The sequence below is a fragment of the Jaculus jaculus genome, assembly GCF_020740685.1.
Source record: "Jaculus jaculus isolate mJacJac1 chromosome Y unlocalized genomic scaffold, mJacJac1.mat.Y.cur SUPER_Y_unloc_2, whole genome shotgun sequence".
Taxonomy (NCBI): domain Eukaryota; kingdom Metazoa; phylum Chordata; class Mammalia; order Rodentia; family Dipodidae; genus Jaculus; species Jaculus jaculus.
The window spans coordinates 978010-1001117 of record NW_025423387.1 but is presented as its reverse complement, the minus strand read 5'-3'; the positions used below and the strand labels follow the sequence as shown (position 1 = coordinate 1001117).

Sequence of the window (23108 nt, the reverse complement as noted above, 5' to 3'; positions counted from 1 at the left end):
ACCTATCAAACTCTCTATCAAAAAAGTAATTGTTATCTCAGTTTTCCAGGTGCTAACTTACTCTCCATTGGAGAATCTGCTTCTCTTTTTCAGATAGATGCAGATCCTAAGGAGAGAGCTGCCCCAAAATACCTCAAAAGGACCCAACTGAAACTAAGGACAATTGGTGAAACAAGCAAGGGTGATGTTTTCCCGATGAACCAGATACCAGCACAAGAGGCAAGGAGAGCAAGACAGAGAAAAATCAGAGACAATGTCAATCATTAGAAGAATGAACCAAGATAGAGAATCAAGACAGAGAAAAACTCCTACCAAACCAGTGAGCCAGAGCCTCAGAGGCCTCCAACACCTAAGCACTGAAGCAGACCAAAAATGAACCCAACATGGCTCAGGGAAATATTGCAGAAGAGGGGGTGGAAAGAATGTCCGAGTCTCATCTTGGGTCATGATATGTAGAAACATTTATTGTACCAATAACTGTGGGCTAACTGCAGAATGCACAACCCATTTACATCAACAAGGAGGGTCAAATGGGAGGGGGTAGATAATGGATGAGCCTAAACAATGGTACCAAAGTCTTTTATTTGCTGAAAAGAAAACTAATAAATTAAATTAAAAAAACATAGTTGGTTCTTTGGAAGGATAAACATTGATAAAACCTTAGGAAATCTGACTGAAAGAAAGAGAGGAGACACAATTTATACAACTAGAGATGAAAAAGGTCACATCACAACAGATGCCAGAGAAATTCAAACAATTATAGGGAAAAAAAATTATACTATAAATACACATACTCCACAAAGTATGAAAATCTGAAAGAAATGGATGATTTCCTTGTTTTATACGACCAACCTAAATTAAATCAAGATGAGATTAATCACTTAAATAGACTTATGGCAAGCATGGAGATCTGAACAGTTATCAACAATTTCCCAACTGAAAAAATCCAAGGCCCAGATCGATTCACTGCTTAATTTTACCAGAACTTCAGGGAAGAACTAATGCCATTGCTTCTTAAGCTTTCCCATAAAATAGAAAAAGAAGGAATCCTACAAATTCCTTCTATGAAGACAGCATCACTATGATACCAAAACCATGCAAAGACAGAACAACAACAACAACAAATTACAGACCAATCTCCCTCATGAACATAGATGTGAAAATTCTCAACAAAATATTGGCAAATAGAGTACAAGAATATATTAGAAAAATCATTCAACCTGACCAAGTAGGCTTTATCCTTGAGATGCAGGGCTGGTTCACCATATGCAAGTTGCTAAATGTAATACATTATGTAAATGGACTGAAGGACAAAAATCATATTATCATCTCATTAGATGCAGAGAAAGCTTTGACAAAATCCAACATCCCTTCATGAAAAAGGTCCTACAGAGACTGGGAATAGAAGGAACATATCTCAATATAATAAAGGCTATTTATGACAAGCCTACAGCCAATGTATTACTAAATGGGGGAAAACTGGAAGCTTTTCCACTAACATCAGGAATAAGACAAGAGTTTCCACAATCCCCAGTTTTATGTAATATAGTACTGGAAGTCTTAGCCATAGCAATAAGGCAAGAGACACACATAAAAGGGATACAAATTGGAAAGGAAGAGATCAAGTTATCATTATTTGCAGATGACATGATTCTATATATAAAGGACCCAAAAGACCCTACCAGCAAACTGTTAGAGCTGATAAACACCTACAGCCATGTAGCAGGATACAAAATAAATACAGAGAAATAAGTAGCCTTTCTGTGTGCTAACAACAAACACACAGAGGATGAAATCAGAGAATCACTCTCCTTCATAATTGCATCAAAGAAAATAAAGTACCTTGAAATAAATCTAACCAAGGAAATAAAGGATCTCTACAATTAAAACTATAAAACACTCAAGTGAGAAATTGCAGAAGACACTAGGAAGTGGAAAAAACCCTTGTTCCTGGAATGGAAGAATCAATAGAGTGTAAATGGCTAACCTACCAAAAGCAATCTACACATTTAATGCAATCCCCATCAAAATTCAAAAGGCTTTCTTCACGGACAATAGAAAAAACAATCAAAAAATTCATTTGGAATCCTCAAATATCTAAAATAACACTGAGCAACAAAAATATGGCTGGTGGTATCACCATACCTGATTTTAACCTAGACTAAAGAGCCATAATAACAAAAACAGCATGGTACTGGCACAAAAGCAGACATGTAGATCATTGGAACAGAATGGAAGACCCCAATATAAGTACAGGTAGCTATAGCCACCTGATATTCAACAAAAATACTCATTGGAGAATAGACAGCCTCTTCAGCAAATGGTGCTGGGAAAACTGGATATTTATCTGTAGAAGGATGAAAATAGATTCTTCTCTCTCTCCATGCACAAGAATTAAATCCTAATATACTAAAGACCTTAATATCATACCAGAAACTTTGAAATTGCTAGAGGAAAAAGTAGGGGAAACCCTTCAACATATTGGTCTTAGCAAAGTCTTTCTGAATATAACCCCCAGTGCTCAGGCAATAACACCACAGATTAACCACTTGGACCTCATGGAATTACAATGATTTTGGACTACAAAGGACACTGTGAGTAAAGCAAAGAGGCAACCTCAGAATGGGAAAAAATCTTCATCAGCTATATATGTGATAGAGGATTAATATCTGAGTTATACAAAGAACTCAAAAAGTTAAATAATAAGAAATCAAACATCTAATTTAAAAAGGGCTATGGGCTAAATAGAGTTCTCAAAAGAAGAAATACGGATGGCGTATAAGCATCTAAAAAAATGTTCTACATCCCTAATCAGGGAAATGCAGAATTAAACTACATTGAGATTCTATCTCAGTCCTGCCAGATTGGCTACCATCATGAAAATAAATAATCATAAATCCTGGCAGGGATGTGGAAAAAGAGGAACCCTTCTACACTGCTGGTGGGAATGCAATCTAGTCTAGCCATTGTGGAAATCAGTGTGGAGTTTCCTAAGATAGCTAAAAATTGATCTAACATATGACCCAGCTATAGCACTCTAGGCATATATCCTAAGAATCGTCCCATTTTCTTAGAAGTACATACTCAGCCATGTTTATTGATGCTCAATTCATAATAGCTGGGCAATCGAACCAACCTAGTTGTCCCTCAACTGATGAGTGGATAATGAAGATGTGGCACATTTATAATATGGAGTTCTACTGAGCAGTAAAGAAAAATGAAATTATGAAATTTGCAGGAAAGTGGATGGATCTGGAAAGGATTATACTAAGTGAGGTAACCCAGGCCCAGAAAACCAAGTGCCACATGTTCTCCTTCATATGTGGATCCTAGCTACAGATGATCGGGCTTCTGTGTAAGTAGGAAGAAAACTCAATAGCAAAGGCCAGTAAGTTAAAAAAGAGATATTAAGGGAAGAGAAAGGAAGGCGGGGGGGGGGGGGTTGCTTTACAGGACGGCATTGTACATATGTAGGCAGAATAGATTAATGGGGGTGAAAAGGCTCAAAGTGTGGTCAGGGGAAGAGATTCAGTAAAGGAAAGATGGAGGGAGGGCTAATAAAAATCTGACAGAATATAAATAAATCATATGGAATCCTCTGGTTTTGGACAATGCAACACTCAGGAGCCTTAAATTGTTGCAGGAAATTTTCAGTGCCAGGGATGAGATACCTTCCAGTGAGTTGTTGGCCAGGGAGGTCCCTGATGCCCCCAAGTCATTATAGGCCATGGCCAAGGCCCTTGGTTTCCAACCAGGAACTGATGGTAAGACCCTATGGCTGAAGATTCCATATACTTGGGCTGGAAGGCCACTGAGAAATCCTGCTGGAACTGAACTGATAATATCTTCCATGTAAACCATTTGACAGAAAGCTGGAATAAACTATTCTACATGTAATTCAATGGAAGAAAGAGATATCACCAGTGAAGATACTCAACAGTGGACACTGCAAGCCTTATAACTGGCCAGCCAGGCCAAATGAGCCAACATGTGCAATAGTGGCACATCTGTCATGGTGGAAACCAACTGCCCTCCAATTGGACTGGAGACCCACTCCGTGGGGTGGGGAACACATCCCTGATACTGAGAACTTAAAACAGGGGTAGTCATGAGCCCTAGGGTTGTAACATCTGCTGATATCTGAATATGTGTATATACTATGCTTATCAAACTGCCTAGTAAGCACTTCTCTCAATATTTATACCCTTATATTAATGCTACTCTCACTTTGAGTAGAGAATCTTCTCTTTTCAGATGGCAGTGACCTTGGGATGACTCAGAAGGGTATCATAGTGCGGGAAAGAACTGACTGGAGTACTGAGTAACATCTCTATCACTTCTTTCAAGGGTCAGGATCTAATGAGGAAGAGGTGGCAGAAAAAATATAAGAGCCAATCACCCACAATGAGCTTTTGATCAGGGAAACCTACAAGGTTTTCTAGAAGAATGACAGATTTCTGTCAGAGTACTTGATGACCCACCAAAGGTTAGTGGTACGGCCCTATCACTGAAGACACCATGTGCAGCTAACACTTAAAATGGAAAGGCATGGCTGAAAGCCAGGAGAGATTCAGTCCCCAGACAGTCAGCATGTCTAGTGCCAGAAGGTGCTACATGGGCTACTGGGGGAAATGACCAGTATCTGTCCAAGTAACTCATGGTCTAACCTACTTAGCAGCAAATAACCTGTTGTGATGCCCACACAAGTGCAATAGTGGCACACTGCCATCGTGGGGAATCAACTGCTGTTGATTTGGCTAAGTGATCCCCTCAGTGGCACAGGACCCATAGCTGGAACTGGGAAACAAGTCAGAACCATATCCAAACATAATCCCACTCTCCAATATTAAGTTACTATCAATCATGGGGAAGAAGAGGACCTACACCTACTAAACTCTCTATAAAAAAGTAAGGGTTGTCTCATTTGACCTGCCAATTTACTCTCCATTGGAGAATCTACTTCTCTTTTTCAGATAGATGCAGATTGTAAGGAGAGAGCCACCCCATCATAACTCAAAAGGGCCCTGACTGAAACTAAGAAAAATCGGCAAAACAAGCAAGGGTGCTGTTTTCCTCATGGCCGGGATACCAGCACAGGGGGAAGGAGACCAACACAGAAAAAAATCAACGCCTACCAGATGAGAGATCCAGAGCCCCAGTGGCCCCCAACACCTCATCACTGAAGCAGACCAAAAATGAACCCAATATGGCTCAGGGAAATTTTGTGGAAGAAGGGGCGGAAAGAATGTCAGACACATGTTGGTCAGGATATGCAGAGACATTATCATACCAATAACTGTTCCATAAAGTGATGGTTTATTTTTATTGGTAAATCTGTCATTGCCCCATTCTTCTCATTTAATCATAGCCAGTGCCACTTGCTCAGATCTTCATAGTTTCCTTGACTGTCATGCTCCTGCCTTCTGTATCCCAAGCAAGTCCCAAGGGTAGAGGAGGGCAGAAAATAGACTAGGAAAGTTCTTTGCTGTGTGTCTGGTAAGAGAGTCCCTGGTCCAGAGTCATACAAAACTAAGACTTGAGTGGCTGTCAGTTCTGCCACTAGTCTTGAGCAGAATGGAATTGTCCAGCACTACAAACAGACTCCCCATGCATGCGCCACTTTGCAAATCTGGCTTTGTGTGGGTGAGTACTGAGGAATCAAACCCTCACTGTCAGTCTTTGCAGCCAGGTTCCTTAGCCACCAAGCAATCTCTCCAGTGCCCAGGTTGTATTTTATAGACATGCTATCTTTGCCAGTAATAACTATTTTTTTTTATGTTATTTCAAGGTAGAATCTCAGTCTAGCCCACAATGACCTGGAAGTTACTATGTAGTCTCAGGGTGATTTGAACTCACAGTAGTCCTCCTACCTTTGCCTCCCAAGTGCTGGGATTAAAAGTATGCATCACCGTCTAGTGCCATTAGGTGCTACATAGGTGACTGGGGGAAAATGACCAATATCTGTCCAAGCAACCCATGGTCTAACCTACTTAGCACCAAATAACCTGTTGTAATGTCCACACAAGTGCAATAGTGGCACACAGCCATGGTGGGGAACCAACTGCTCTTGATTCAGCTAACTGATCCACTCAATGTCAGGGGACCCATATCTGGAGCTGAGAAACAAGTCAGAACCATATCCAAACATAAGCCCACTCTCCATTATCAAGCTACCATCCACCGTGGGCTACAAGAGGGCCTACACCTATTAAAATCTCTATAAAAAAGAGGAAGGGTTATCTCATTTGTCCTGGTGCTAACTTACTCTCCATTAGAGAATCTGCTTCTCTTTTTCGGATAGATGTAGATCCTAAGGAGAGAGCCACCCCATCATGCCTCAAAAGGACCCTGGCTGAAACTAAGAAAAACTGGCAAAACAAGCAAGGGTGCTATTTTCCTGATGAACTGGGTACCAGCACAAGGGTGAAGGAGATCAACACAGAGAAAAATCAACTCCTACCAAATCCAGATATCCAGAGCCCCAGAGACACCCAACACCTCATCAATGAAGCAGACCAAAAATGAACCCAATATGGCTCAGGGAAATTTTGTGTAAGAGGGGGCCAGGAAGAATCTCAGAGGCACATGTTGGGCCATGATTTGCAGAGACATTTATCCTACCCATAACTGTGGACTAAGTCCACAATGCATGAGCCATATACCTCAACAAGGAGGGGCCAAGGGTTGGGGGTAGGTAATGGATGAGCCTAATAATGGTACCAAACTGAGTGTATTCACTGAAAAAAAAAAACCTAATTAATAAAAATTAAATAGATAAAGGATAAAACCTGTTCTCTTAACTAATTTAACAACTCCCTAATTTAACAACTGATATTGAGGATAGAGGTATTGAAAGTATATGGAAGTGCACCATAAAGTGCACATGATTCCAGAAGCTAGTGCTGAGATGCAGCAACTGAAACATGGTGTGACATTCCTCTATTTAAGTATTGTCTAATGTTAAAAAGGAACCTCTGCTCCAATGAGACATGAGAATAAGTCCTGTTTTAGACGGTGAAACATCGAGTTGTGGTCAGATTGTGGTTTTCATATGAAATACAAAGATGATCTACTTATGTTGGAATTCAAAAGGGCTACCCTTGAGAACTGTTGGCACAGGACAGAATTTTTTCCTGGATATTCAGCTCAGCTGGATGGGTGAAATTGTGAAACCTGAGCTACTCTGAATGTGATATTTGCTGTAAATTTTCAATGTTTGCCTCATGAGTACATATTTTATGTTGTTCCAGTCTCTCCATGTTATGTGTCATGACAATAGAGTTTCCTTTATGCAATTACTTGTTTGGTGGACATTGTAAAATTTGGTAAGGCTTATGGGGTCTTCAAAGTTATACTGAACACAATTTATGAGGTAAGATGTTCACATTGTGGGTCAGGAGCAAAATGTGATACACAGGTTCAGGTTATTTAATTATTTTTAAAAATCCTTTTATCTATCTATCTGTCTATCTATCTATCTATCATCTACCTATGTTTCATCTACCTACCTACTTACCTTCCTACCTACCCACCTATCTATCATCTATCTATCTATCTATCTATCTATCTATCTATCTATCTATCCATCCATCCTCTATCTATCTACCTATTTATCTTTCAACTGTCTATATGTCACCTAAAATCTATTTATTTAATAGGGAGTGGATGATCGAGAAAGAGGCAAATGAAAGAAAGAAACAAAATCAGAAAATGAATTCCAGATGTATGTGCCACATTGTGGATCTGGATTATATGACTCCTCGAAAATCGAACCTGGTTCCTTTGGCTTTGCAGGTTAAAGCTTTATCTGCTAAGCCATCACACCAGCCCAGATTTTGGAACTCTATATGTACACCTGAGAGTCCTAGTGGGAAATATTGTGAATTATTAGAAGATAGAAACCGTGCTGGAGGAAGCAGTTTGCTGAAGAAGGATGTGGCTTGAACTTTCATAGTCTGACCTCACTTGCTGGTTTTTGTTTGCTTCTTGAAAACCCTAGTATGTGACAAGAAATTCACTTTTCTCAGCCTCCTACATCTACACTTCTATGAGGAAATATCCCTCAAAAATGTAAGCTCAACTAAGCCCTTTTCCATTCATATGCTACTTTTGGGCCTTTTTTTGTTTTGTTTTGTTTTTTTCCACAGAAGTGAGAAATCAACTAATAGGCCATAAAATTTGTTACTGGATATGGATAAATCAAGCTGGAACTGAGGTGTGAGCATTGCCACTATCTCAGTGCAAGTCTGTGCTATGTCATGACATGTAAATGATATAATAGCACAACCCATGAGGTGTGTCACAGAGGATAATATCATTCATACTACCTCAGGTTAGGTAAGTAGTATGAAAGACCAGCCATTGAGTTATCTTATGAAACTATTGTACTATCTTAGCACATATGAACAGAATTATATTGTAGGCCATAAGGTGTCTCAGGTGAGGTCTGATTTCTGTCTGAGAATGTGATTTGTACTACAGCACAGGACATAAAGTGCCTCAATATATGTGTGATCTCACATGAATTGCTGAGTGTAGGAAATGAGGCACCTAAGGACATGTTAATGGTGCTGTAGGCCAAGTCATGAGGTATTTTGAGAGAAGCCATATTATTTTTGGTATGTGAGATATAGTACATGCCATGGTCTTAGGTGTCTCAGTAGAATTGTTCGCTGTCCCAGGTCACCTGAGATGAAACATGGGCCTTGCCATGATGTGTCTGCTGCTTCAAGGTGTTTGAGAAGCATTATGCTAAATCACGTTTTGTCTGCAGTATACCATTTGACCTTTAACAGATCATTTCATGAGGGGTCTCAGGATTATCCTACTCCATATTAGATGATTATAGTGGTAATAGAGTCAATTCCATGAGGTGTCCCAGTGCATTCTTATGCTGTCTTACCATAAGCAAAGAATAAAATAGGCCAGTCTATGAGGTGACTCAGAACAGGCCAACAGATGCTCAGGTGTTCAGTTCATTCCTCTTTCTAGCCTGCTATATCAGAGTAGCTGACAGTGTTTGTATGGTATCAGAGAGTAGAAAATATTCTCATGAGATTTGGGAAGTCTGAATGAATTACAGAAACATAGTGACAGTTATGAGGTGAGAATATACCCAGCTGATAAAGAATTAATTCTAATAATTTAGGCTCAATGCAATTTTAACCACTTAAGGATTTGTTATAAAAATTGCACAACAATTTTTATTTATTCAGAATCTTTCAGGTAGCACAAGCTTCCTCCAGAAGAATGACATACCCTTCCACATATGTGACAGTGATTTCTATGAGAAATTGTATAATCAGGTTTCAAGAATTAATCTATCTCTGCAATCCAATGCATCTCATTATGAAGGCAACTTACTACTTTGTATTTCCTCAACAGTGGATAATACATATAATTGTAACATAAAGCTATATTAAAGGTTAAAATTTTGGTTACTTTCCTTTTACCAAGTAAGATAATGTTTGAAAGTAATCTATGACCTTTTACAAAAAATCATACTCTTGTCCTACATACAGCAAAGGAAGAGAAATCCATTTTTATGAAGTCAACTTTCTGTTGTCTTTCTCAGTACGGAAAAATGTAACATGATTTATTTCTAATCTAGCAATTCACTTAGATAAGTTTCAGTACAGCAAGCTCATTCACATTTTGTGATTCATGGGACAAAGGAGAATTACAGATAAGTTAAACAAACACATATACTAGGCAAGGCAAATCTGAAAATATACTTTAATAACTTCAGATACTTACTATATAGTGGATGTTTTGGAAATTTTTTAGAATTTTTAGAATTTTTTAAGAAATTTTTTTCTATTGCTTCACTTTTTTGTCTATCCCAATATTTGAAAGTTCAGACCAAATGATATTTAAATGAGAAAAAAATATATATGTATATATATATATATTTAGCATGAAGAAATCTTTGAGATATCTTGTCCACTACATAAATGTAATGAGACTGGTTAAAATTTACTGCTATTACTACTGATATTGTTTGCCAAGTGAGTTTAATTTTAAATTAAACTGATGTTCAATATAGGTACAATTGTCCAGAATTTATGTACATATTTTTTTCATCATTAAATATTACCTGAATTGTTTTTTTTTTTCCTAGGGAATTAAATAAAAACAGAAATATAAGAGATCAGTAAGTTTGCTATTTTTGAAAATTATGTTGCCAAATTTGTAAGTGAAAACATTACCAGTATGTCCTTCATTTGAAAGATGTCTTCCTGTTTGGAAACTTTCTTCCTTCCATATATGAGACATCTTGGATGCTTTTTTTTTGAAAATGGTGGATCTATAACAACTGTCATGTCAAAGAATGGTTTGTTGGTGTGTTCTATTTGAAAGCATTTCCCATCTGGAGACTAAAAAGAATAAGGGGGCAGTTTCCAACATGTTAAATTCACTAGAATACATTTTACTCTTTTCACTTTATTGTGCCAACATTCTTGATTTAGAACAAAGATTTTAATCTTAAATCCAACATTTTCCTGTAAGATGGACAGTTTTCACAATTCCCATTATATATCATTTAATTAGCATATGTGTTTACAGTGCTTTTGATACAAAAGTTTTCAGTATTACAATTCATGCGCATGTCTGTCTTTTGTAAAAATATAACAGGAACTTGTAGATAGTGCAGTAGCCTAGCATAATATTTACCTAATGCCATGTGTCACACACTCTATCGAGCTAACATGTCATGACTTAGTAAGTTGAGAGTTAAGATTTGCATTCTGTATTAATGAGTTCTTATATGTTCAATTACACAGACTCAGAGGGAAGTTTTCCAATAATTTTAGCAGTTGTATATTCTACTCCTACATTTTTAAATGCTATTTTCATTCAGTATCTTTTGCCTCACAAATTTATTTTGCAATTGAACTTTCTCAAAGGGCAAAGCTTTAACAAATTATGCTTCATGTTTCTAAGAGGCTTACATTTGGAGTTGTATCCCTATCACTTTTAACAACTTATTTTCTGTAGTTTGAAATTTTATGTGGGTGTATAAGTTCATAATGTGCAGGTGCATGCACACATTAAGCAGAAGACTACCTTAAAAGTTGTTCTTATGGACTTCTCGCTCTCAGTGCTATGCAAGTGACCAAGGAGGACAGAGAGTCAAAAAGCAGCAGAGAAACTGGTCCTAACATGCTATCACAATCCTTTTTAGAAACCCAGATCAGACCATAAACTGCTGGTAAACATCCATAACTCTTAGTAAATTCACTCTCTACATGTTTATGCATGTGTTGGTGTGTGAGTGTTTGTGTGGGGAGGAGCAGGTCATGCATGCATGCACACATGTATGTATTAGGTTTATGACTCAACATTGTGCTACCGGTGGTCACAGGAAAATCTCTAGGTCTCTGAACTTTTCTTTTCTTCTGTGGCACAGTGAATCTTGCTACTGGAAGTGAATGCCATTCTCGCTGACCCAAGAGCTTCAGATTACTATGGCAATACCTACCATTGTAAAGACATGATGGTTTTGGAGGAGCATGTTTCACTTTATATTGACACTTACTTGTGGATGTTTCTGGGGTACCAGCACCTTTAACTGTTGAACAGCCTCAAGAATCATACTTTACTGAATGTTACAATGTAAGTTTTGGAAGATCTCTAATCCCTAGAAGGAATTATAGGTGATATTAATAAACTGCAAATATCAAAATCATACATCCTTGATGTACTTCAGTAAGTTAATTCTTAGTCGCACTTTTTTTTGAAAGATATGTACATTTTTCCATACAAGCAATCGGGAAAAATTCCTTTATCCATAAATAAGTTTGATCACTGCAGCACTTTTAGAAAATACAATATACCACTTTACTCTGAGATGTTCTTTTTCTAGTTGTATGCTTTAGATGAGAGCATCCAAAAAAATAACTCTCATCTGTACTGTCAATCATTTCCCAAAGTACTGAACACTTAATTGCCTCATAGTAGGTACATTACTTACAGATTAACATACAGCAAAAACTATTTATTTACCTTTTAAAAGTTTTATAAAGATTATAAATTCATATTTCACATTTTTGTGGGATGTGGTGAAGTTTTGCAGTGCTTCCTAGGATTCCGCCACTCAGCTATATCCAATCCCTAAACAGTAACATTTCATATGTCCATTGCATCAGCCAAATTAATAGGGTCTACAAACAAGTCCATGTTTTTCTTTAATACATGAAGATAAAGGGGTAAAGAATATCATTAGGTATGAGATCCTAGAAACTTAAATTTGTGTCTTAAGTATAGGAGCAATTATTATGCCACTGACAAAGAAATGACAACTACTGGGGTAACTAAGAATGAAAAAAAAAAAACACATGAGATGATGCTCTTTAAGTAGCTCTTGTAAGGCAGGGATAAGGCACTTGCATAAATACTTTAGAAATTTCCATTTGTCAAGCACATCAGTTGCAGCTGGTATATTGAAAGTTTATCCTTACAAGTAAAGATTATGTCAGAAAAAAAGAAAACCTGCAAGTCAAAGGACTGAGGAAAGAGAAACACTGCATGCAGTGTTAAAAATTAACAAAATAGGTCTGGAGAGATGGCTTAGCAGTTATGCGCTTGCCTGCGAAGCCTAAGGACCCCGGTTCAAGGCTTGATTCCCCAGAACCCACATTAGCCAGATGCACAAGGGGTTGCATGCATCTGGAGTTTGCTTGCAGTGGCTGGAAGCCCTGGCACTCCCATTCTCTCTCTAGCTCTCTGCCTCTCTCCCTCTCCCTTTCTCTCTCTCTCTCTTTCTCTGTTGCTCTCAAATAAATAAAAATAAAGAAAAAAATTTAAAGAAAAAAATTAATAAAATACAGTATCAACAACTCTACTGTTACTATGAAAGGGTAATATCTACAAGTTTTGATTTAACAGTACAAAGAATCTATATAAGATAAACACAGATTCTCAATCCTTACCCTAGTAGAGTAATCAAATGGCAGTTTTGTAAAACTATTATGGAAAATGAGAGAAAGAGAGAGAAGAGACATAACTAGTCAAGGCAAGGCAAGAGAACAGGCAAGGGACGAGGCCTGTCAAGAGGTAAGAAGCCAGATAACTTAAGATATCAGGCCAGGAAAGTTATGAGGGAAAGCAATCAAGGCTAGCTGCAAGGCAAGGCAATAGGCAAAGCACCAGACAAGAGGCCTGCCAAGAGAAAAGATCTGGTAAGCAAAATAAAAGGAAGGCAAGGCAATCAAAGAGACAAGGAAAAGCAAGGTGTGGCAAGGGAAGGCAAAAGAGGTCAGTCAAGAAAAGAGGTCAGGAAAGAAAGGCTAATACGAAACAAGATGCCAGACAAGAGGCCCGAGACCAAGAACACAGCAATAAAAAAAGCAAGGCACAAAGTGAAGTGAGATAAGACAAGAGGTAAGGCAAGATACAGGCAAGGAAAGAGGCTATAGAAAGCAAGACAGGGGAAGTGTCAAGGCAAGTGACAAGGACAGGAAATAGGAAGGACTGGTAAGAGTAAAAAAGCCAAGCAAAACAAGATGGCAATGACGAGGCAAGGGGCTAGGCATGAAGAAAGGGAAGAGGAAGGCAATGCAAGAGAAGAGGCAAGGCAAGAAAAAAACAAGGCAAGGCAAGAGGCAAGGTAAGGTAAGGCAAGGACAGGCAAGGAAGTGATAGCAGCAAGGTCAGGCCAGGTAAGAGAAAAACGCCAGGCAAGAGGCAAGAGTTCATGCAATGAGTTTTTCTAGAGAGGTCTGTGTGTCGTGGCTTACTGAGACTTTTGCCAGGAAACAAAGGAAATTTATGAGATTTTGTGTTTGGTACTTTAGGTCATGTCATGAGCTCTTCCATGAGACACTTTTGCAGTCACAGTTATATATGATGTAGAAGTTTTATTTGCCAGTGTGTGAGTTATCATACACCACACCACAGTTTGTCCCAGAATGAGGTGGTAAGGACAAAACTGTGCCATTTCTGAGCATCTGAGTGATACTACATGCAAAACCTGTGTTGTTCAGGACAAATCTGCATTTTGTTACGGCATGTGAGTTACATTACTGGCCAGTTCCTGAGGTCTCAGGATATGTGAAGATTATAGTCTGACAAGCTGTGTCTGATCACAAACCTTCAATGTCTCAGACCCTGTGATTGTTATATCTAGGTTGGAAGTGACTCAGTACAAATATGTTTTGTTTTGGGACTTGTGAGTGGCACCATATGTTAGGAAATTGTGCGCTACAGGACAGGTATACCCTGTACCAGGGCCAGTGTTTGGTACTACATGTCGTGTTGTAAGAAAGCTCTGAGATGTATCAGGAAATGTGAGTCTTATGAGGAGAAAGTCATGAGATGACTGTGGGTAGGTCTATACAGTCTTGGGACTTTGACAGATATTACTTGTCATGAGGTAGTAGATCTCTGGAGAGTCCTTTGCTCTTTCAGGACATGAGAGTGGTATTAAAATCCAGATCATGTGGGGCTCTCAGGAAAGGTCTATGTCTTCTTTGCATATATGCGTGCTCTATTATGTAACACAACATAGACAGGATTATATCTGTATTACTGATCTTGTGACACATCAAGATAACAGAGTTTTACCTGAGTAAACATGAAACACCTGCTTTTTTGCACTAGCTCAAAAAATAATTGAATCTATACTGCACAAACACTTATGTTTTTGGATTTATATATTTTAAATGCCTAAATTTGTATCATTGTGTTAACATCTTATTTTCTATGAAAAGTCTTAAAGACAGGCAGTGTGCACTGGTGTACTAAGCACTAGTCCATAAGCAAGGTGCTATGTCCTGGCATGAAGATGCTAGGGCAGGTAGCTGTGGTCACCCTCCCTTGATTGATTATGTATACCAGTTCTTGGTCTCTGTCACCAGCTTGATAGAGCTTATGGTCTTCAACAATAGGATCCAATACAGAAAAACAAGTTACCCTTACTAATAATCGCCTGAATATCCCCTTTTAAAAAATTTATCCAAACATTATAGGGCTGTATGCTTACTCTGTTTACCACTATTTCCTCCGTTGGAGGACAACAATCACACATGAGCTGAATGCTGCTTTGGTTCTCAATTAAGCTGTCTCATTTGTTAACATCCAAAAAGAAAAAAAAAAAAAAAAAGACGCTCCATCCTATCAGGCAGTTCTCAAGTGCCAGCACAAAGTGGTCTTTTTTTTTTGCATAAGATTATTCATGGAAGTCTGAGCTCTGGATTGAGATCAAGTTTACCTTCTACCTTCACTGTGGACTGACCAGAAGCAACATGCACCAACATGCATTTCACTCCAATGCTCCTGTCCAGGGTAATGTAACATTTAGGATTGATGTCCCAGTATGACAGGAGGCCATTTTCCTCCCAATTAACTGATCTCTTGGCTGCAGGCAGCTCACCTTTCATCATGCCCCAAGATGTTTGGCAACCCAATATCAATGGAGGTGAAAACACCATCACTCTTCTTGTTCAATGCACCAGGATGTGGCAGGTGCCAAACAAATGTGCTTAGCAAGGTGTTTATATGCCAAAGAGCAGTTTTTGTTGACACACAGTGAGTTTATTTCAAAGCCTGTGCTAGTGGAGATTTGCCTTACATACACCTTTTTTTTTCTTTGTGTACAATATATAGTTATACCCATGATTTGATTGGTTACCTTTGCCTTGCTGAGCAGTGTTTACTGCCCTGAAAGTTTGACTTTACCATATTAGTTACAGGACAGAGAACAGAGGGAAAGGGTACGGGTTATAGAAGAAACCTGGAATAATGTCAAGTAGGCGCATGTTAACAATTTTTGCTCATGCTCCTTTTGTTGTTGTTGTTTCTTTTGTTTTTCTTTTCTTTAGATCATTGTACTGTCCTCCATGCAGTATGCATGACGGCAAGCCAATCTTCTTAAAATTAACTTTCCTGTCCCCAAGAAACTTAAAAAAGAGCATCTGTGTCTTAGTGAAGAATTATAATTGTATTTTGTTTCATATAAATTCTCATATTTAAATTATCTTGGTATGGGATAGGAAAGAAGGATTGTGTTGGTTAGACAGCATAAACACTAACATCTTCACTTGATACCTCTTGTCTGTGTTTGAGCAGCATCACATGGAAGAACTGAAAGAGGATACATGGAGGTTCAATTTACAGTGAATACTAGGTTGCTCAATGCCCAGTGCACTTGTAATGTTCTGGTTTTGCCCTTGTGGCCTGATTCTGATCCTTCCTCCACTAAAATGTGGCCAAGCCTTAGTAAGGCAAATACGACATTCAGTTACCCAAAGATGTTCCATTACCCCAGGTCCCATAGGGCAGTAAGAAATATGCAAATAAAATGTATTTTACTGAAATTCTGGCTTTAGGTTCTTTTATATATGTGAAAGAAGTGCAATTGATTGTTATTTTTTCTTGATGAGTCTTAAGAGATTAAAAGTATATAAGAAAGTCTTGATTCAAATTTTTAAAATTAGCAATATTGTCAGTCAGGCTAATTCCCATAGTACATTTAGGCATAGAGTATATTTTGTATTCTTTTTACTGTTTATTGGATATGAAGTGGACTTTATACATCCCTAGCTTTCCACTGCCATGTTGACATCAATTTGCTATATCATGATAGTTCTTTTTAAATGTATGTATTATTTGCATATACTGCTTCCCACATATTTCTTTTGAAAGTTTTATCATCAAAAAATTTGGTTTGTGCATTTTTACATATTCATATATATATACATGAAGATACATACATACATACATACATAAATACATACATATATGTGAGTGTGTGTGTGTATATATATATCTTATCAAATACACACACACACACACACACACACAGTTTGTCAGGGCTTTTTGCAAGTTCAAGAGGTAACTACGTTGTTCAGTAAACACTTGAACTATCAATCTGTGTGATTGTGGCCTTGTACTCTGTTCTCTTACTTATAATTCCCAATTGATGGTATTTCATCAATACATCACTATTCCCACCTTTCAATGAGAATTTTGAGACAAATTTGCATGAATGAACTATAGAAGAGCAGTAGTAGGGAAAGAACACAAAGTGGAAAGTAAAGAATTGTAAGGTTCTTATGGAATTTGTCAGTCATATTACTTGGGAAAGTGTAAAGGTGGGTATAGGAAAAGGATCTTTAATGTCATGAATTTGTAGTAGGGCATAATATGGAGAGAATGGATGGCAGAAATGGTGGTGCTCATGATTACTGCAAAAATGGTGGTGGTCATGATTACTGGACATAAAACACCTTTAACAAATGCAAATTTGTTTTCTGAAATTTCCCATTCTTAACATCAAATTAATTAAGTCTCTTAACTGTATTTAAAAAGTAGTGCAAGTCCTGGATTTCATTTCATATTTTACCTTCACAACAATTCTCATTCTTATCAAATGCTTTCACTCATTTTCAGGGACTTCATATCTTGCTACATTTTTAACTTGGTGCTTTCTGTTCCCCATTGTTTTTATATACTCCTTTTAAAAGCATTTAACATTACAGAAAATAGGCCTACCAGCATTTCTGTCAAATATTACACACTAAATGATTAATACTATAATAGCCTGCCACTGAAATATAATACAATTCTCTCACATTGTGATATGTATTCACTCAAATTAGTGATGGGTTTATCACCACAATTGCTTTCATGTACATCATACTTTATTTACCTGCCTTATGTACATCCTTTATGCCCTAGCTCCTTCCCTTTTCCACTTCTTTCCCTCATTCTCCCATCTTATTTTATATTTGCCTTGATCTTCAAAACTAAGAAATAAGAACCCATATTGATGAATATGTAGTTTTATATTTCAAATTACATAATTATTTTTCAACTTCTTATAAGCATGAATTTAAGTTATGATTTTCTATATTTTTTGTCCTTTGACAGATCATTTGTTTTTAGGATGACACTGGAATATTGATGATAATTGTTAAGTTGATGTTGAATGTGAGGCAGTGGATGTCACATTGGATGTTGGATGTGGGAGCCATGGGTTGCCTGAAAGTAACAGGTTGGTTGGCTGGAAAATTAGGAAGACCAGTACTCAAGTAGGACTGTCCATAGGCAGTCAATAATGAGTACTCCAGAGGGGAGATACAATTTGAAACTGAGGAATAGAAGTAGAAGTGAAATTGACAATGTTGCCACTTGCTTGAGAGTAGATGCAGTAAGAGCACATATAAAAATTGGTGAAATGAGTCAAAAAGAGAACTGATGTGTGGGCATTTGTTCTGATGGTCTGAGGTAGGACAAAAGTCATTACAGATTGGATGATTTGTATAAGTAATATCTTGGCCAGGGAACGCCTTATTTATCTGAGGCACAATTACATTTGCTCAGATGGAAGATCAACCTTGTTCACTAGCTTCATCAACTACAACACTGTTGTGATTATCTGTGTTGCTCTCTGTCTTGAACTTAGAGTTGAATTCTGGGAGCAATGAAGCAGTCACATGAGAAGCATTGTTAACTCCAACTGTTTACTCGTTCTCAAAAACAGATGGGGAAGGCCTCCTATATAACTTGGATTAAGTAGAACTGGAACTAAAATGGAAGGAGAAAGTTATTTAATGACTATTTAGGCCCCAAACAGGTAAAGCTAGAAATAAAAATAAAAATAAAAAAAAAATTTAAATTGAAAATAAGAGTTACAAACAAAGGTAAATTATAATGATACAGATTACTATTGAACTGCATACTGCTAGTATCATCAAATAATGCATGTATGTTTGCCTATTTTTAAAATGTCTTTTTTATTCAGCAAACGTTTAACTGTTAATTTATTTAAAGAAAACATGCTGTATGTTTTATATCATTACTGAATAATACTAACTTTAAGTGGCTTTCCAACTTTTAGTCATATTTTGTTGTTAAAATTCAAATTTATTACCCAAGTTTCTCAGGGAATTAAAAAAACTAGAGGATTAGTGCTCAAGAGTTTTTTACAGGGGCCTCAGCCTCCTTCCCAATGCAGTGCTCAGCATTATGGAAGAATGGCATTAGTGCTCAATTTCCAGCCATTTAAGATAGTTGAAATGTCTACTTTGAAGACTGGCAGCCACGGCAATGTCAAGGTTCACCTGGTTCATATTGACATATTTATTGTGAAGAAATATGAGGACATCTGCCCATCAACTCATAATATATATGTTCCCAAAAAGAAGAGGAATGACTTCCAGCTGATTGCCATCCATGATGTGTATCTCTCACTGCTTCAGGACAGTGGGGAAGTGCAAAAGGACCTTTGTCTGGCTGAAGGACACCTCAGCAAGGAGGTTGAGCAGAAGCATGGCTGTGGAGCAGAGTTCCTGAACATAATGCTGTAGTCCATGACAGAGGAGGCAGCTATTCAGTCAAGACAATGGCAAAATACCTGGCTCTCAGGGTGGCGTTGGAGGCAGTAGTGATCCAACCCAGCAGAGACCTCTGCCACAGCCTGGTTCTGCACTCATGGGCCCATGGCTGGACTCCTATACAATTTATTTGAGGTTTTATTTTGGATTTAAATACCCATACCCCCTGCCCATCAACTAGCTCCCTTGACCTGGATATAGGGAGCCATGGCCTTAGGGAAGCTGCTCTGCTCTTCCCTTGCACTACAGCTCTGATGAGGAGAAGGGAGTAGGTCCTGCTTGTGGTTTAGGGTTTTTCTTTAATTCAATTTGGAATCTGCAATATGTTGATTCTAGCAAATGGTCCTTGTCCCCCTTTTATTACTTGCCCTTGTTCTAGAACCTATTCTCCATAACACCTCACCACCAGGCACCACTTGTACAGACTGGGGACCAGTCTCCTTCCCTGTCTGTATTGTGTCTCTCCCCAAACCCTTTATGTAGAAATATGCATGGAAGTGGCAAGAATCTGTACAAATACAGAGTTGAGATTAAACTGTACTTACACTTGATAACATGTTTGCCCCAGCCAGTGAGGCTTCAACAGGAGCACGGACCCTAGAGAACCTAAAATGGAAGGGACAACAGACATGAGAAACTGACAGCAAGACAGGAGTCTGATCAAGCTGCAATTTTATTTTTCTCAGGGCACCTTTTATACAGCAGAACAGGGGAGCTGGTCAGTAGTTTAGGTATTGCTATAGTTCTGTTTTCACAGGATAAGGTCATAGGCCCAAGGCCACAAGATGTTCAGCAGGATAAGGCCCCAGCCTAAAGCCACAAGATTAACCACTTTAACAAACTGCTGCAGGTTTTATGACTTTCCAGAACAGACAACTTATCACAAAATTGAGTCATTACTCAAGGTGGAAGCACTTTTCGTTGTCTAGCACCCAGAAACCTGACCATAAACTGGCCTTTTGCAAAAGATAAGATGCTGTAAACACTCTGGTGACTGACATTCCAGAAGTACCTAAGAGAAAGCTGGATGGCCAGCTTTCTAAATAATGGGTCAACTTACAAGCAGGCCCAGGCAAAATGGAGAGGCTTTGCTCTATGGCTTCTGACACATGTTATTCATGTGTTTTGCATAACAGAAAAAAATCTTTGTTCTAAAATAAGCAGTTTTGCAGTATTTTTGTGGAATGGTGACAACTACTTCTAGCACACTGATTCTATTTTATTTTATTTTTCTGATTCATTTTTAATATTAATATCCTCACACAAAAATCACCAAAAATAGGGTAGAGTTGGGAAGACCCCTCTGCCCCTGGGGCAGAGAGACAGTGAAGTGCGAGGGGGGCAGGACTATAAAACACCACCCCTCCGCAGCCCCAGTGGGAGAAAACTAAGAAAATGAAAATAATGATTCTATTTTAATTCACTTCAAATATGTCCTTTCGTACAGTGAGGTGTAAAATCATGGGAATTAAAATAGTAACAAGATTGTAAATAAGGCATTAGTAGTAAAATATGTATGTGTTTATTAGGTAAACAACTACCCAGAATGTAGCAGAAGACATCCTAAACTACTTAAACCTGAATTTATAACTTAACTTCTATGTAAGTATTCTTTCAAAGCAGAAGAAATCTTCCATTGGTCTCAGGCACTGCAATCAAACTTCAGGTGCTTTGGACACCTAGAGGGAAAGTGTTAACTTGCTCATGCTTCACCAGTGTGTGTCTTGTTATACTGGAATCTGGAGAGACAATATGGACCCTTAGGCTCCAAAGGAAAGCATCTTTATTGCTAAGCCAACACTCCAGTGCATCTTGGGGTTTTATTACTAAGTCAGTGGGCTTGTCCACTGGTGCTAACTTGAATAGCTTTATTAGTGTAGAATCCTGCCAAGGGTTTTCCAACTGGAGTTAATCTTGGGTTCTGTCTTAGATGTACCTCCCCACTCTCATCTTCTCATTCCCTTTATTAGCTCCTTTTACCTCAGAAAGTTCAATCTGCTTGTACATGAATAAAGAGTCCTCATATATCATGCCAACAGGAGAAAAATAGCAACAGGTTAAATTAAATTAATCTTTAATTAAATTAAAGCCTCAAAGGGTCATTGTATTTTGACTCAAATAATACGGACTCCAATAAATTCTGCATGAATGATATTGCAGTAAATCCAGAAGATATGACCTTATAAACTTGTTTTAAACAATTTCTCATAATGTGAAAGACAAGTCAAAATCATTAACTCTTTGTAAAAATGCTTTTAAGTACTGAAATGCAATGAAGAACATTTAGAAGCTTCCTTCTCCAGGTTTCACCCAGACCATCTATATGAACAGCCATGGTCAATAAAAATTGTGCTTAGGTCAGTGGTTCTTGGCTTGTTACATGATACCATCATCTACATAGGTTGGAGAAACAAAGTTCTTTCTGATTAACTGGTTTGAAAAGCATACATGACCTTGTTTGCCTTATGCATGCACCAGTTGATTCTAATGGGCTACCTACCACAAGAATAGCTTCAGCTCATCTCCCAACCACACCCATTTCTTCACTGAGTTTTTAGTTGGTGTGTTTGGTTGACTTGTTTACTTTGCATGGAGAAGGACCTTGCTATGTTTTGTCAAATGTTTTTACTTATTTATATGATAGAAAGAAACAGTATTAGTTAGCTAGTTACTTAGTTGGTGCAATAGGGCTTCTTACTTCTGCACTTCAACTCCAGACAAATGCTCCCCTTTGTGTTTTTGGCTTGTTACTTTAGAGCACTCGGGAATTAAAGGCAGCCCTTCGGCCTTCGCAATCTAGCACTTTCAACTACTTGATCATCTCTGCAGCCAGCCTAGTTGCGCTTGTGGGTGGCTTTCTTGAGATGTGTCTCACTCTTTAGCTCAAGCTGTCCTGAATCTATGTATTCTAGTCTTGCCTCAAAGGCTTCACAATCATCCTGCCTCAACTTCCCAAATGTAGGTACTTCCATGGTGTTGCCAATGCCCCTGGCTCTTTTTAGGGTCTCAATGTGAAGCACGCTGTCTTCTTGAAGGATTGCCACTTTACAAACTATGCTTAAAAAAAAAACAAAACTGTTCCACTCCCAAGATTTTTTGCAGTAAGGCTGTATTATTTTTGTTTGACAATGGGTGCTGTCAAGTCATCTTTAGGAGTAGTCTTAGCCAGTGAAGTGTTAGAAATTCCAAAATTTAATCACCTAGAGTCACCATCTAAACTTCTTATTCTGCTTTGAAGTTCAAATTTATCATTCTGTCTTTACAAAGACTTTATTACCACACAACATAATGTGTGCTCATACTTTTCTTGTTCGTGTTTAAGTTTGGAAGGATATAACTCCCTTCTCTCCCTCATGCCATTGCAGGTCATTTGACACCCAGTTGCTTTCTTCCATGGGGGAATTTACATTCTCTAGCACTTCCTGGGTATACCTGAGTTGACTGGCATTTAATCATCAATGCACCTTTTTTGTCAGTATATGCTTTCTTATACAGGGCCTTTGTGGAACCAGATGGAACTGAAAGTTCTGATCTTGCATCGTTCAGTTCCCTACTGCTGAGGGCCCCACGCACGACCGCTGCGGCTTCACCTCGTAGAGGACCGCGCCCGAAGGCCTCACACGTGACGACGGCCGCACGCGGACCCAGCGAGGAAGGGGCTGGCGCCGTGGGTGCCCGCCGCGCTGCACGGGGCCCAGCCTGTGGGAGCTGGCACGCGTCACAGGACGAGCCACGGAACGCGCGCGCGCCTTTGTGTCGCCGCCGGAAGTG

At 38.4% G+C, this 23108-nt stretch overlaps 1 protein-coding gene across 1 annotated transcript in view; it reads left to right on the top strand.

Annotated features, from left to right (window-relative positions):
- LOC101611007 (spartin) overlaps positions 1 to 23108 on the top strand; it is a 565832-nt gene that overhangs the window by 97831 nt on the left and 444893 nt on the right.